At 35.2% G+C, this 16,920-nt stretch overlaps 1 protein-coding gene across 1 annotated transcript in view; it reads right to left on the bottom strand.

The window, feature by feature from the left end:
- The window catches only part of KIAA0825 (KIAA0825 ortholog), a 358,672-nt gene that overhangs the window by 327,021 nt on the left and 14,731 nt on the right, over positions 1–16,920 (bottom strand). The window contains exon 2 of the mRNA XM_033110775.1: positions 11,605–11,752. The gene's annotated coding sequence lies outside the window, so the exon portion shown is untranslated. The remainder of the gene's footprint in view (positions 1–11,604; positions 11,753–16,920) is intronic.

Genomic DNA, 16,920 nt, shown 5'->3' on the forward strand with positions numbered 1-16,920 from the left:
TCATATGAAATGACTTGAAAATCTATTTAAAAAGCAATCAGTGAAAGTAAATATTGGATTTCTTCATGTTAAATCTAAAAATCCATCACTATACTTGCTTTTTACTTTATTTGCTGCTTAACATATCTCAACAGTGAATCTATCATATCAACATAGTCATCATGATCCAAGCTGCAAATAATAGAGAGTGTCAGTGTCAATTTTGCTTTCTCACACTTGCTTCCCTTCACTTCATCTGATTTTAATAATCCCTGTCAAACCACAAACAGTCCAAATTACCTTCATGACACAGAAGCTTTCAAGAAGCAGACAGAATCTCAACTTTCATTTAGCAACTACAAAAGAAAGCTGTCCAGCTGGACAAATATTATTTCCACACTTGACAATCTCTACAGTTGAGCATGCATTTTAATTTTAACTAAACCTGCCAGGAGTTTGATATGAGCTTGTTTTGTGTAGATTGACTCACAGGATTATCAGACCAATGACTATAATTGTGATGAAAGAACCCTACATTTTTACATTAAAAGATAAAACATACCAAAGCTGAGGGATCAAAATGGTCATATAAAGAGATAAATTGGAGGCATAGATTGCAGGAGTAAAAACTACTTAAATTAGATGTTTTAATTACAAGATAATATCTAAAAATACAGCTTGATGTAATTTTGAAAAGTAACAGCTAATAAGTAAAAATAAAATGTAAAAAAGTTAAAATTTTGCCCAAAGATAACACTGAGAAACAGGTTCTAAGAATGCAATCTAAAGAGATTTTTTTGAAATTGTTTTGGATTGACTTGATTTCACAGTCAACTTTCTAGAACAGTTCTATGTATCAAATTATAATAAAACTGATGTTCTTCATATTTAAAATTCTACTCTATGTGAATTAATGTGCCATCGTACACATAATGTAAAACTCCAAAAAAGTCAGAGTAAAAATGAGCAATAAGTTTGTAGAAGAGTATTAGAAGTTACAGAGTAAAACTATACTAAGAATTATTGTATCTTTTAAGTTTGGTTTATTAAACTTAAGTCTAAAAGTTTCCAGTGGTAAACGACTTCTGGGAACATTTCCTGTCTAAGCCAGGCCTGAATTCCTCCTACCGTTATCACAACCTCACAAAGTCAAGTCATCGTGTACAGTTATTACAACCTCACAATTGCCAAGCATCAAGTCTTCCCTCCAATCTGCTATACTTAACACTTGTCCTAGGCTCTTCCTTCTCTCCAGAAGTCAATCCATTGGCTATTCGAGCACAGCTTTTCCCCCAACTCTCTCTTGGATACCACAGCTCAGTTTTCTTTACCAGCTGCTTTTCTCTTTAACTTGGCCTTCTGACTGGACAATTTCATCCACATCCATGTCTTCCACTATAACCTGTGTGTTGAAACTCCTGTTGTAACTATCCAGGTCCATACTGGGTAACTCCCTTGGATGTCCCACAGGCACCTCAAACTCAACATACCCCTAATCTTATTACCTTCCCTCTGAAACTTCTTTCTTCTCTTGAGGTCCCTATGATAGCTAGCAGTACCACTATCAACTTACTCAATTCAGAAATGTGGGAGCCATCCCCCACATTCCAACATTATCTCACCAATCTCATAGCGAAATGATCAGTCGTATCTCCCATCTCTCATATCCATCCAGCTCCTCCTATTGCTCCCGTGTAGATTCAAACTCTGTCATCTGCATCAGTGCAGCAGTTTCCTAGAGTCTCTCTATGTATTGCATTATCTCCTTCTAATTCATTCTCTGTCCTATTAACAGAGTGACCTTTGTAAAACAAACAGACGAATCGGTGTTTATAGCAAGATTTTAAGTCTAAGTGACCAGGAGAAAAGTCTTCCTCTCTAGAGAAAAATCAAAAGAAGGGGCTTGTAGGGGAAGTAGGGTTTTTAGAAATAACAAATTTGAAGTAACAAATATTACAGTCATATACAAATATAAAGCAACAATTTAAATAAGGGGAAATTGAATTTGGGAAAGAGGATGAAGCATATAAACAGGGCTATATAATTTATCATCCGAAACAGGATTTTTTTTTTAGAGTAAAATGAGTACTGAAAATAATTAAAATTATATCATTCTTGAAATGTATGTTTACTAACCAATTAAGTGGTTTTATTATATCTATGGACCTATAGAATAATTCAAAAATTTTTGTTTTCATAAATACCAGCCCTTCAAAAAATTCTTATATAAATATATAGGTTAAAAAATATTTATATTATTTGAATATTAAAATATATAAACATGATTCTTGATACATTTTCATATACTTTAATCAATCAATTTCTTAGTTGGGTCTGTCTCTCACAGATATTTTTCTAAAGAATGCATTTTTTATATAATTATATTATTTTTATATTTTTCAAAGTTGCATTTTAGGGTTAGTAAATTTTAAATTGTTAATACCTTTAACTGACTCTTCCATACACTCTTCTTTAGGTGCTAAGCTACCTAGTAAGTCTATTAAGTTAATAGCAAATTTTGCTAGTGGAGAATATGCTTAATTTTAATAATGAAAAACTATTTTAGCCTAAATATTTTTACAGGTTTTTTTTTTTTTTTTGGCCTCCTGCAGTGACTTTTTTTGACCAATTTAAAAAAAAAAAAAAACCATCAAATATTTATATTTTTTAATGTTTTGCTAAATTTGGATACTGTAAAATTGTTGGCTTTCCCCCTTTAACTTCATTCTGAACTAGAATATAATTTTTTTCAATTAAAAAGATGAGCTCCATGAAAAGATTTTCCCCATAAGTCTAGATATTTCAAAACACAATAATGGAATTTCATAACTAAATCTTGTACACCATTTGAGTTTTCATCATTTGTTCCGTTCCCCCTTTGATTTCATGGAGATACATTTCAAGGTCTTCTTCTATGTGAGCTTTGTTTTCAATAATTGCAATTCCTGAAAAACTTCACATAAACTGAATTTTTTTGCCTTCCATTTGTTAATGCTTTGATTAAATATTTTAAAAAGGTTTTGAAGAAACTGCAACCAAAATTGAGAGGACATTTTTACAAGAGTATTTAATACTTTGGTAGGACACTTAAAACGATTTACAAAGTAATCCTTCAACGTCTGAAACATTTCTAAAATTCAAAGAGAGAAAGTATATACGTACTGCCATGCTTAAATTATTTTTGTTTTCTTCAACATCAGTCTAATCACAAAAATCTATAGGCTGGACATCTTGTGTATGTATAAACACATTTGTACTTTTTGATGACTGCATCTTCTATTTAGATTGGTGTATTTTGCAGATTTTTGGATGCCATTATAAATAACCATGTGCATCACAACATATTCCTAGTTCTCTCCATAGGTTCTACATTTATTTTTTAAAAAGTTTGTTATGTTCCACCACAACATATTTTTAATATTAGCAAGACCAAATAATTTTATCATGATGCTGTTTATAATTCAATTTATAATACTATTCACAAAAATGTCAAGTGTTTTACCTTTTACAGAATGCATTTCTAAACGCTTTACTTTGAATCCATGAATTAGGCATGAAACTTGAACCATTAGTAGAACTGATTTTTTATAATTAGAAATATCCAACGATACTGATGTAACACTGGCGTTTAACTGTTGATAAAATTCTTTTAATGGAGCCAATACATTAACAGCTATTGTCTCACCTTTCATGTATGCACAAGAAAACTTGAAACTGAAAATGAGAAAGATTAATTTAGAACCACCACTTTATCTAAATGAAAAATCATGTTTCACAGAGCGGTACACACATGTACCTTCTGCAGCTAAGTATTGAAATGTAGTATTTGCAGGCACAGTCTCAAAATAAGGTTATGCAGTCGATATTGATCTCCTTCAGGAGACCGATGCCTTCTTGTTTTCATGTGATCATTGATGTCATTACAGCCCCCATAGTGGGAGTTACACACTAAATCTTTCCAGCAAGTCATAGGAAATTCAGTTCTAACTGTTAAATGTGCACTGTTGTGTGTGTGTGTTTTTTTTAAATTACCATCACCGAAAGGGTTATTACAAAATAAAAATGTATTACCCAACAATAAAATAAATAGGTAGGTATAGATTTATATCACGTGATATATGATAAAACCCTTGTAGCAATAGAGTTTGGACTATACTCAGTCTATGGCAAGATTAAATAAAGGCTGGGAAACGGTGTGCCATCCATGAGCCAGGGCATGTTCCATCACAACTGGCTGGCACATCAAGTGGCCAGCAGAGGTGGCAGCATCGAATACTTCTGCCATCATCACCATCACCCAAAAGCTGAAAAAGTTAGCTGTACCTAACTGCTCACACCAGAGTACATTCACTTTATCAGCAAGCACTCTTCATGCAGCTTTTGAAAAAGATGTGTTAGCTTATAGTATTAGTTCTGGAAAGGATCTGGAAAAGAGAGATGGGTTATTGCCAAGTTAACCATATGTTAAAGTGAGAATTCTGTTCACTACACTGGCATCTCACATATGAGATCATGTTAGAACGTAGAAATACAAAGTATAGGTCTACCTAAACCTAACATAGTTTATTTACGTGCAACTATTAAATAATCATTCAAAAAAATGAAAAATCTGAGACAAATGCTGAACCAGATGAAATATTATGATAAAAGGCATAAAAGGGGACTACCCTGAGCAAACTGTATATATGATGTGATGTCAGTACGATAGGCTATTTTAAATAACAATATAACATAAAATGGAACTTAAGTACTATAAAAACCGATAATCTAGCTCTGTATAGCATCACATGGAAAGATTTCCAGAAAACTATATTATTTCATTTTAAAACGTTGTAGAACTATATATACACCATGATACAGTGTAATTCTTTCAAAACAAACAGACAAACCATCCCAAAAAAATCAGGAAAGATACTTAACAAACTATTAACGGTGCTTATCTGTGGGTGATGGAACTAAAAAGGGATAGGGAAAGGGAATTTTTACTCTTTGTCACCTTCTATTTTCATTTGAACTTACTATAATGAGCATTTCTTACTTTTGACATGAGAAGCAAAAACAAATAAAAATACAAGAAAATATAAAACATTAGCTAACTTCATATCAACTGAGTGGTAGAAGTAACAAATGGTCTAGAATCCTGCAGTGGGAAGTTCCATATGGGCAGATGGAGAAAGGGAAGTCGATCCACCAAGAAAAAGGAAGATAAAGGCAATTCCCATAGGTAAGAGCCCAGCGAGCTTCCAAAATCCACAGCCTCACAAGATCCATGATTGAAGACACTTAATCTCTCGCTGTATGTAGGTTCATTCTCCAATTGTGGGAATCATCCAACAAGTGAAGGGAGGACATCGGAAGGCTCAGCCAAGACAGTACCTTGAGAAGTAAATAATGAATTCATCTCCTGCTTATTTCCCTCCTCTTCCACAATCTGGGCTCTTACTAACTTGCATATGACCGATACATAATTGGGTACCCATCTTGAGGTTTCTTTGTATGTACTGGGATCCCACTCCTAAATCCCAGCCATAGTTACCTGCTCCAGATTCACGAACCACCACCCAACAGGAGGCCCTGGTGATAGAAACGAGGACACCCCTGGAGCATAAATGGGCCTGTCTGGGGGAAGCAGAGCAGACAATCCATGAAGGAAAACAGTGAAAGATAAAATTAAAGGCATATACTAAGGCCTGTTTTTCTCCAGGAGGAAAATATCGGTACTTTATCCTGTACAGAACAGGGAGTCACAGTTTTTTTGTTTTTGTTTTGTTTTTACTAAGGCAGTACATGACTAGTGTTTTATAAATACTTAATCAAACATGGTGTACTGTAGGGAGAAAGAACAGAGATAGGAAGATCAATTAGGAGGATAGTAAATTAATCCAGATGAAGGTGCTGATGAATAGGAAGAGGTTGGAGCCATGAGAAAATAAAAGATAGCTTTTGAAATTGCTTTCCAGGGTACAAATAGATAGCTTGGGCTTGCTGAGTGAGGCAGGAAATTATGGCTGAAAGAAAACCAGGCAGGGGTTAGATGTCCCAGGCATCAACAGGCTTGGACTTTAGACCCAGAGAAATCAACCCAAAATGTGATCATTATAAAGTCATGTTAGGAGACAGAAAACTTGTGGACATGTCATTAAAAGCTAGCAGAGGGTAAAAGCCATGCTGTGGCTCTACCTGGACAATAAAAATCAGTGCAGGTAAATACCCATGATGACAGTAGTGGCTAAGAAAGAGGTGGTTATCATAAGGAGCAGGGCATGCTTGCTGTCAGAGACTCACACAGCCTTGCTGCAGGCAGCCAAAAACAGCACGCAGTGCACGTGCATCTAGCCTTCAAGAAGCCAGCTGAGGAGTGGGTAACTACCACAGTTGCCTGTGAGGTTTTTCTGCTGGTTTAGGGCCCAAGGAGAGGCAAGGCTGGCGAGATGAGGCGTAGGGAAGTTTAAGCAGTAAAGCCTCAATTATTGCAAAGGAAATTCTGAGACTTTAACCTGGATGTCAGAATGATAGTTTATGAATAGATTTTAAAATCTTAGGAGAAAAATAGTGATAAGGAGGCATGGCAAATTCAGTTCTAGACATGATGATTCTGAGTGGATTATATAAATGGAAATGTCCAGAATAGAGATGGAGGAGTTATAAGGAAAATGCATGAGAAAACCTAGTGCTCATAATGTCACACTGAAATTCAGAAGACCAAGACTCAGACAGTATCTTTCAAGTTTTTTGGACTATATATGACCCACCGGTTAAAAAAATACACTGCAATCTAACCTTACACAAAAGCTTCATGAGACATTACTTACCCGTAAGACTTGTTTTGATATTTTCTATTCTATTCTTTTCATTCTTCCCTCCTCCCTCCTTTTCTATTTTTTTTTTAAAAAAAAAATGTTGCCCACATCTGCCAAATTAATTTCAGCAGCTGCATTTTGGCTAGACTTTTATATGGCAAAGACTCCTCTGTGATCATTTTGCAAAATCATCTGCAAAGATATGACTGATAAGTCCAGAAGAGATGTTCTTTGAGAGACGGTTTAAAAAAAAAAAAAAGGCAGAAAATTTAGGATTGGCATGAGGAACAGTAACAAGAGTGAGGAGAAAGACCAAAAAGATAAAATAACTGTGGTCAGAGGATGGAAAAAATGAGTATCAAAGAGAACAATGCTGCAAAAAGGAATGGGTAGTCAACAAAAGCTTTTCTTCAATTCATGTCTTTGCCTCTACTGCAGTGTTTCTAAAGAGTAGTCCAAGACTAAGCAGAATCGCCTCAGCTATTTAGTTAAAATTTCAAATATCTGGGCTTCATCTCAGGCCTCAATAAATGGAACTCTCTGGACATGGGTCCTGGAATAGGCAGTTTAAGTTTCCCAGGGCATTCTCTACACCAATTATTTTTTTCTCAGTGCATTTCGCAAATCAGCTTTCAAAAATGGTACTTTCCAGGAACACGCAATCTCACTTCCCACATTACATGTATTCTTGAAAAGTTGTTAAGTGAGTCCTTGCACACCATATCATTATTCTCCCAGAGACTACCATGATTAATTTCAGAATTATGTTCACTCAGAAGGAAACAAGAAAGTTTCTTGAAACATTCAGCCTTCAAACAAACATCTATTTAATTTTTCTGTATTGGTTATGCAAGTGGTTGGCCAAATGAACTTACAATCCTTATCTTTATTCAGTTTAAAGGCAAATACATTTAAAAATTCAACATAATGTTAACACATTTCATTTTGATTTTGGACTGATTTCACTGGACTTAAAAGCTTATATACCATAAACCAGTGGCATTTAGCAGAACTCACCGGCAGGAAGGACCACAGGGAGATAGTTTTCAGCAAGATATGCTTTTATGTGGTGAGCTCTGCTAACAAATATGTTTGTCTGTTCATTACCAATGATAACCAAGAAGTATGAGATGTGAATCTAGTGTATTCTAAGATGGGAATTATAGCTAATGACAACGATAATGGCAACCATTTATTCATGTACCTCACATGAGGCCCTGTTCTAAATACTCGTAACAACCTACGTGGATTAACTCATTTCATCTGCACAACAATCCTGTGAAATAGTTGCCATTTTAGACCTCATGATGAGACCTCATTTTAGACCAGATGATGAAGCTGAAGTATAGAGAGCTGTGTAACTTTCCTGAAGTCCCGCAATGCTAGTAGGAACTGAGATTCAAATCCAGACAGCCTGTCTCTAGAGTCTGTACTCAGAGGCTGGTGCTGTGCTGTGATTTAAGAAAAGTCTCAGATGTTGAAGTAGTTAGCGGCTGCTGCAGAAAGACTTTATAATCGGGGATTTTTTTTTCCCTTGTGCTTTATACAATTGATTTCAAGTTAACTTGGTTCTGTTGTGGATCCCTGTTCATGTTTAGTTATCAGAGCTCATTATAAGGTACTTTATATATGATCGGAACATGCAAAATAGCTTAAAAATGTGATTTCAGTATCATATTATACATAAAAATAGAAATATACTTTAAAAGATATTTACTTCTGTTTCAAAGGGCAAGATAGCACAGTGGTTTAGAGCTGTGCTGTGCTTCTCAAATTTTAAGGTACCAATTACTTGGGAATCTCGTTAACAATGCAGCTCTTCAGTAGGTCTGGGGTGGGCCTGAGAGCCTGCATTTCTAACAAGTTCCCAGGTAACAGAGGTACTGCTGGCCTGCTGACCACATTTTAAGTAGTGAGGGCTTCGAGCGTGAGCTCTGGAGTCACACTGCTTGTGTTTGAATCCCAGACCAATTACTTATTAGTTTTGTAAAGTTTATTTCATGTGCCTCTCCTGCATCTATAAAATAGGGAGATCATGAAAGGCTTGTTACGAGTATTACATGAGTAATCCATGGATAGTACTTAGAACAGTCGCTGGCATATAGAAAGCACTCGATACATATTATCTCTTCATGTTACAGAAAACTATTAAAAGCATATATCGTAGGCCATTAGGAAGCCATTTACAGAATTGATTGATGTAGCAGAAACACGAAATAAAATTTGATCATTCTTTTCCAGTCACTAGAACATCACTGTACAATGAAGGACATTAAACACATAAGTTAGATCCACTACCCAGCTTTATTAAACACATAAATCTGAAACTGCTCTAAATGAATTTGCATGAAGTTGGCTTGGCCTACAATATTTAAAGAGAGTATTTTGTTTCTCTGACAGAAAATATTTTTATATCACAGGTATACAGAGTGCCAATTCATTTATTTGAATAGCTTCCTCTGAATCTAGAAACAGGCATTTTTGTTTAAAGACTTTCATTTTTATCAAACAGAAGTTAGAACTAGTATGTTTAGTATGAACAATAATAATGATTTAAAAATTTGTTCAAAGAAGGGCACTAGTAGAGTTAAAGTGAATTTGGAGAATTTAGCCAAAACCTTCACTGACAACTGTATGCATTTTCAAATCACTACACAATGCAGCATAATTACCTCCTATTGTTGAGGACTGGGACTTAGAAAGAATATCACTTGTCAGCATTGTGATGATTTAAAATAATGATGTGATATGGGAGGGTCCATGGGTAGGAAAAGTGAAGTTAGGACCATAAATGAGGATATAATTTCACAGCATCATTCCAAGTGAAAACTATGAGAAATTTCTCAAATTCAAAACTGCTTGAAAAACAGAGAGATAGAAGGAATGAACAGAGTACTCTAGACAAGAAAGATTAATGTTTGCCCAGTCATTGATAAAAAACTAGGAAGGGTAACACCTGCTGCTTCAGGTGAGGAGGAGGTGAGAGCTATGAAGTGTTTGGGGTTAGTCAGTATCTTTATGAGTCAGCAAGAAAAGATCATCAAACAATTGGCTTCTCTTTTCATCTTTTGTTTCTCTAACATAGATGCTGAAAAAGACAACTGTGAGATAGAGTCTAATGTTTATTTTTCTAAATTAAAACTAGATTCGGGATAGGGTAAGTGCAGGCCTGCCCTGTCAGACCCTGACAGATAGGAATGGAGGAAAAGGGAGGAATTTGGATGAGCAGATTAGTCTCTCCCTCCTCTCTCCCCTTTCGCTCTTTTCCTGCAGAAAGCTTCTGGCTGCTCCTCTAATGTCCCTTGTGGTACGAGAACAGTTTTTACACACAAGTAACGACTGTTACTTTGAAAAGCAAGATTTTATTTTTTAAAAATCTGCATAACAATGCTTTATAAAAAGGACTGCCATCTGAAAGATTTTAAGGCAGGGTTACCTATACTCAACTATACCAAATAAGGATCCTTCAGATGAAATCATTATCAGGTTTAATTTGTACTTCGTGAAAAAAAAAATCAATTGTGAGTTTTGTGGTTCTTAACATCTACAGAGGTGGTAACCACAAAGAACAAACGGTTAGTGTTAGTGAGGTACAGGAAGAATAGAGTGCAAACAGAATTCTATCAACATCATGTCTTGTTATTTGGGTTTATATTAGTCTGAATCAAATTCCTGAGAAACAGAAGTTTACTGATATGCCTGAACTGACTTTTTCCTCTTACAAGGCAGGTATTAGTCTCTCAACACCAGAGAAACAAGGCATTCCACTTCAGTGTGACCTATTTATGCCTCTTAGATTTAGCATAGGCATTTTTTAATGACCCTGAACCAAAGAAAATGTAGAAACCTATTTGAAATGCTGACATTAAGGTTGTGACACCAACCAAAACAACAAGAATATTAAAAGTTAAACTGACACGCAATCCCCAAATCAGCCTGTTACACTCCTAATTTAAAAAAAACATTATGTGAAATAGTGATGGCATGTCAGCCTGTGCTTTGAAACCCTTGAATTTTGTCATGTGGTGTTTGTGTCACAACCTTAATATTATTTAAATATACTTTTTAATATCTATTATTAAAAAATACCTTTGAAATGAAGATACCTCTAAAGCTTTGAAGAAGCCAACCTCAAAATGCTGCATTCCTGGCGTGCCACTTTTATTAGGAATGGTGCATAAAATATTTGCTGTTGACAAATCTAATTCATTAAGAGGTGAGATGGATGCATTTTAAAATCACTGGCTGGCATCATTATCTGCAGTGCCTTTTATAAATTATTCCTCTTTTCCCTTTTGACTGAACTTGTCACAGTTCCCTTTCAGAGTCTGAGTGTTATGCCTGATAGTCAATGCTTTCAACATGTTTAGACAAGTCACAAGTTAAACAAGCAGTGGTACTTTATTTTCTAGAAATGAGAAAGGGTAGCAGAGATACTTACAGATTATTTCATTCAATTCACTGATTTTTAACTGAAGACAAGCAAAGTCAGTTAGTGGTAGTTTCATTTCACACAAAGGATTTAAAAATAAAACCGTAATGTTTGGAGAGAAGGAAGAATTTCAAAGAAAGAAACATAAAGAGAGATGCTGGCAGCCCTGCTGCACTGTGGTGCAGACTTAGTTTAAAATTGAATTGTGCTTCCCCTGACATGGTGGATCAGGTACATCATACGGCTGACAGCTGGCTGACACACTAACTTTCTAAAGGAAAATGCAAACTGTATTTCTCTTAGAGGCCAAAGGAATAGAATTATAGAAGCCTTCAAGGAAACTGAGGAGTCAAAGCACAAATTATTCAAAATTTGAAGAAAAACATTTCTTACCTAATTTTGTTTCAGAAGACTCTAAGAATGAGCTGGTCTTTTAATCCTAAGTGGGTAGAAGATGATTTCCTTCTGATTTGTCAGTAAAAGAGCTGCCCTTGCTTTAGTATCTTCAGCAGAATTTTTTTCAAAAATACACAAAACGCACCTATAAAATAATTAGATAAAACTTTATCAATGCCACAATGGAGGGGGCATAGTCACATTAGTTATCTACAATGGTAGTGACTGTATTACCATTAGGTTATGACATACAAGCTGGAACCAAGAGATGCTGGAAATACATAAAGACATGCTCAAGTTGGAGGACCTAAGAAAAGCTTTTAACAAGATGATCCACAACTTACAAGCACATGGATAACAGAAGTGCCTAGGAAAATACATATTCAAAACATTCCTTTTATTTTCATTGATTTTTCAAAGGTTCCTAAAGAAATATAGGTCATACTAAGAGATGATTGCATGGTATAAAACAAGCAATGCCTGTCAATACAATAACCTTTTTCTTTCCTATTTAGTTACCAGTTGTTCCATAACAGTTTATTACAACCATCTTTCCCCCACTCTGCTGGGTTATCTAGTTAAAACAGATTCTAACTCCATTGATCTGGGGTTGGGTGGGGTCTGAGATTCTGTATTTCTAACAAGCTCCCACGTAGTGCCATCGATGCTGTGGGTCCATGGACTACACTTTTACTAGTAAGTTTCTACCAGCCTGTTTGTCTTTCCCTTCACCAAAGTACACTGTTGTTATTCTTGGCTATTGGCCCTTTGTCTTCCCATATAATTTTAGAATCTTTTGTCAAGTATTCTCCACTGCCCACTAAAACAGACTGAAATTTGATTGAGATTGCATTGATCAAATTGGGCATCTGCAAAACGTTGGGTTTCCCAAGCCACATGAATTGTATATCATTCCACTTATTGAGGTCTTGTCACACAGTAACGCTTTACTGTTTTTCCCATGGGATTTTTGCACGTCTCTTATTATGTTAGATGTATTCCTAGGCACTTCATATTTTGAATGTTAGTTTAAATATCTCTTTGTAAAAACTTTTTCATTTTTTTGCTTATATATCTATGCACTTGTATAATTTTTGTGTATTGATGTTTTTATCTAGAATATTTGCTGAAATCTTATTCTTATTTTTTTCTGTAGTTTTCCATAATGTACAAATAATGAGTTTTGCTTCATTGCAAAACTTATACTTTTTATTTGTTTATCTTGCTTTACTAAATGAAAGAAAACAATAAATGTACTTTTTAATAGAAAAGACTATTTTGTCATCTATATTCAGCCAAACTGATCTCTTGGTTAGGCCCACGTCAACTAGAAAACTGAGATGAAGAAGGTTCCAAGTGTTTCTTCTGATATTTATCATTGTCTTGATACTTTTGGGCCTTTCTCTGGTGTCTGATACACAAGTGCTTAAATATTACTAAGATTCATTATCCTAAGCTGACTTCCCGTTGATATTTGACCAGAAACAGACAAAAACCCTCACTGACAACTTGGCCTCTCTGGAAACTGAATTTGAACAAAAGAGGAAACAGGAATTAAAAAGAGGAAAATGGTTCAGTTTCATCTAAGAACTAAGGTGGAGATGTCAATGCTAGGGAGCCACTGGAGGGATACAACACAGCACCTCCACTCCATAGCTGAAATCACAGGAGTTCTTGGGAAACCCATAAATAACTGAAATTACTTTTTTGATGACAATGTCAGCCTGCTCTAGGGCGAATCGTCCTTCTTGATAGCTTTCACACAATCAGCTTGATCAAAGGAAAAAACTTAACTGACTGTTCCACAAACTATCAATGTTGTTAACATTGGTTACCTGAAGAAAGGTAAATGTGCATGTTGGTGGGATGGAAAAAAGGGTAAAGAAAGAGAAGAAGGCAGTAACTACATAATAACCATAATCATCATAAAAATGCAACAAATTGTTTCTTTAAAACGTGTTCGTAATCCATGACAAAGAGTAATTATGAAAAAATATAGCAATGTAAAAAACGCTTAAATGGAGAAGTGAAAACAGGACCCAAGACAGCATGTACACCCACTTATAAACATATGCACACAATTTTTGATTAGGAGAATCAATCAGTGTATATTTTTCTCCGTTTCCCTCCAGAGATCCCTTTAAAAAGACAATAAAGGTGTGTGTTGGAGGTGAAGGGAGAAGATGTAAACCTGTAACAGTGAAGAGACTGAGAGCCCTCCCTACAAATTTGAACAAGGTAAGACAGATGAAAGAGTGTTCACACAGAAGAAACAGAGTGGAAAAAGCCAAATTCTAGAATGTGTGCAGAGAGCTCTGCGATTAAAGGGACGACCTGGTATTCCTGGCAGAAGTGTGGAGTAGAAAGTGAAGTTAAATTATGCAATCAATTGAAGAGCTGTCCAAGAAATACTGAATCTCCCTCCCCTAACGTTTTTGTACAGACAACTACTATTTTTGTTGTTGTTATTCATAGTTAAATAGCTAACTACGAATAAGAAAAAAAAAATAAGTAAATGGGAAAGCGCTGTGCTTGAGGAACTTAATGAAAACTGTCTAGAAATCTAAGGAACACATATGTATATTGGTGTCCCAAAGAGAAGCCTGCCTCATTCTGGCCTTTAGCTGACTTCCAGCATACTCATGGTTTTCCTCCTGCTTACCCTAAAGCCCACGCCAGTCAAAACAGTGTCTGCCAAAGACAGTTTCCAGGCAGCAATTTTATTTTCTCTTTTCTAATTTGAATGCATAGCCAAGGACCACTGGGCGTTTGAAGAAAACATTTTTCTTCACATTTGAGACCAATGTAAAACAAAAATTTATCTCAAAGAAAACAGAGATAAATCGATTAACAGAACATGTAAAATTTGCAACATCCTAAGAGAATAAAGAAAAAAATGCATATATAATACAAGACCAGAAGCAAAACTCCCAGCTATAGTGTGACTAACAAATACTTTTCCAAAAAAGAAACTAAAGAGCTAAATAAAATTGACAAATACAAGGATTTTAGTACTCTAGAAACTGACTAAAGGAATATAACAGTTTGAGAGACATTCACATTTGGAAAACTGCTATCTTTAGGGAAGGACAGTAGGACCCTGTGGCATTCTGGACCCTGGAGTTATTCCTATTACCACCAACCCCAGCTCAGTCAGTACAGAGGTTCTTCCAGGGTGGGGAAGAGCCTCAGGACTGAAAATGTCTCTGCTGAGGTCAAAGCGGGCTCACTTGAGTTTGTTTGAGTGGCAGGTGATGTTCATGCCCAGTAGTGTTTCACTATAAGTGATGATCTTGAAGCAGGCAAGGAAGAAGGGCCAACAGCTCCATTAGTCCAAGGTCATGGTCATAGTTGGAGCAAGCATATTCTTGGCTATGCCTGAGTATGTGTAATGGGGACTGGAGAGGAACAAAGCTAGCCATACATTCCTGAGGCTGGATGATCACTTATACAGAGGAAATGTGAAAGAGCCCAATGGAAGCAAAAGCTGGGACACAACTGAAAACAGTATCAACTTTAAATGCATTCCTCTGTCAATACAGAGATCGATGGGGAGATGAGTGATAATTTATTGACCTGAAGTGTTTAAGCACAACCACTATCCAACCATCAGCTTATCATTGAAGCTACACAGACACAGGGGCAAGTCCTAGAAAGCCAAATGTAAAACTCAAAATAAGAATCTTAAAAAAAAACCAGAAACATCAGTGGTCAATGGCCACACATCACAGGGGAGATTAATGCCACTGATTAAATTTAGGCAAATGATTAAACAAAGAAACCAACAAATAAACAAAGCAACAACAACATTCAGGGATTAAAATATCAGAACCCAGAGTTGCTACAATATATGATCTAAAATGTCCAGTTTTCCACATGCAACTATGAGGCATGCAAAGAAATAGAGAAAAGCCAGTCAATAGTAACCTTTGGAGTGTCTCTAGATGTTGGATTTAAACAAAGACTTCAAAGCAGCTATTATAAATATGTTCAAAGAGCCAAAGATGACCATATTTTAAAAATAAAAGGAAAGTAAGACAATAATGAATAAAAAATAGATATTTTTAATAAGGAGACAGAAATTTTTTTAAAAAGAACAAAATGGAAATTTGGGGGTTGAAAAGTACAACATATGAAAAGAAAATTCACTAGAGGGTCTTGACAGCAGATTCAAAATGACTTGAAAAAGAACTGGTGAATTAAAGACATTTAATATAAATTACCCAATATGAAAGAACAGAGAGAAAAAAGAATTTTCAAAAAATGAGCAACGACTCAAAGACATTTGGAACAATCATAACCATATCAAAAACCATGTACTAGTATCCTCAAAAGAGTACAGACAGATAAAGAGATGGAAAAAATCTATGAAGAAAAAAGAGACAAAAACAAACTGAATTAGATGAAAAACATTAATCTACTTATCAAAGAAGTTCAATGGATCCCGAGTAGGGCAAATATAAAAAGACTGGTGTCTAGACATAACATAATCAAATTATTAAAGGACAAAGACAAAGAAACTGAAAACAGCAAGAGAAAACTAACTTATCACATATAGGTAAGCATCAATGAAACAATGGAGGCCAGAAGTCAGTGGAATGAGAAATTCCAAGTGCTGGGGGGAAAAAAAACTGTCCACCAAATATTCTATATCAAGAATAATTATCCTTTAAACTGAAGGCAAAAAAAAAGCCATCATTTTTAAAACAGAATACAAAATAAAGATTGAGAATTTGTTGCTAGCAGACCTACCTTAAAAGAAATAGTAAATGAAATCCTTCAGGCTGAAAATAAATGACAGCAGATTGTATTAACATGGTAAATATCTGGGTTAATATGAAAGACTCTATAAAATATTATCTCATTTCTTTTCTTTGAATTTTTTAGAAGGCGTAGGTTGCATAAAGCCATAACTATAACAATGTATTGTTTAGTTTTTAACATGTAGAGATTTAATACATATGGCAATAATAGCAGGGAGAGGAGGAAGGAATAGAACTACATTAGAACAGTTTCTATATTTTACCAAAATTAGGTTGGTATTGCCTGGATGGCATTAAGTTGGTTGTGGTAAACTACGATGTCGAATGTATTCTCTAGAGCAAACACTGATAAAATAACTGTTTAAAAGGTAAAGTTAAACTAGAAATTTAAATGTCCATACATTAAAAATATTTATTTAATGAAAAAGAAGGCAGTCAAGGTAGATGAAAGGAATAAAAAAGACAAAAGTCATCTAAACACAAAGCATAATAGAAAATGTAAACCTAGCCATACCAATAAGTACATTAAATGTGAATGGTCTAAATATCT

This window comes from Rhinolophus ferrumequinum, chromosome 7 (assembly GCF_004115265.2).
Source record: "Rhinolophus ferrumequinum isolate MPI-CBG mRhiFer1 chromosome 7, mRhiFer1_v1.p, whole genome shotgun sequence".
Lineage (NCBI taxonomy): Eukaryota > Metazoa > Chordata > Mammalia > Chiroptera > Rhinolophidae > Rhinolophus > Rhinolophus ferrumequinum.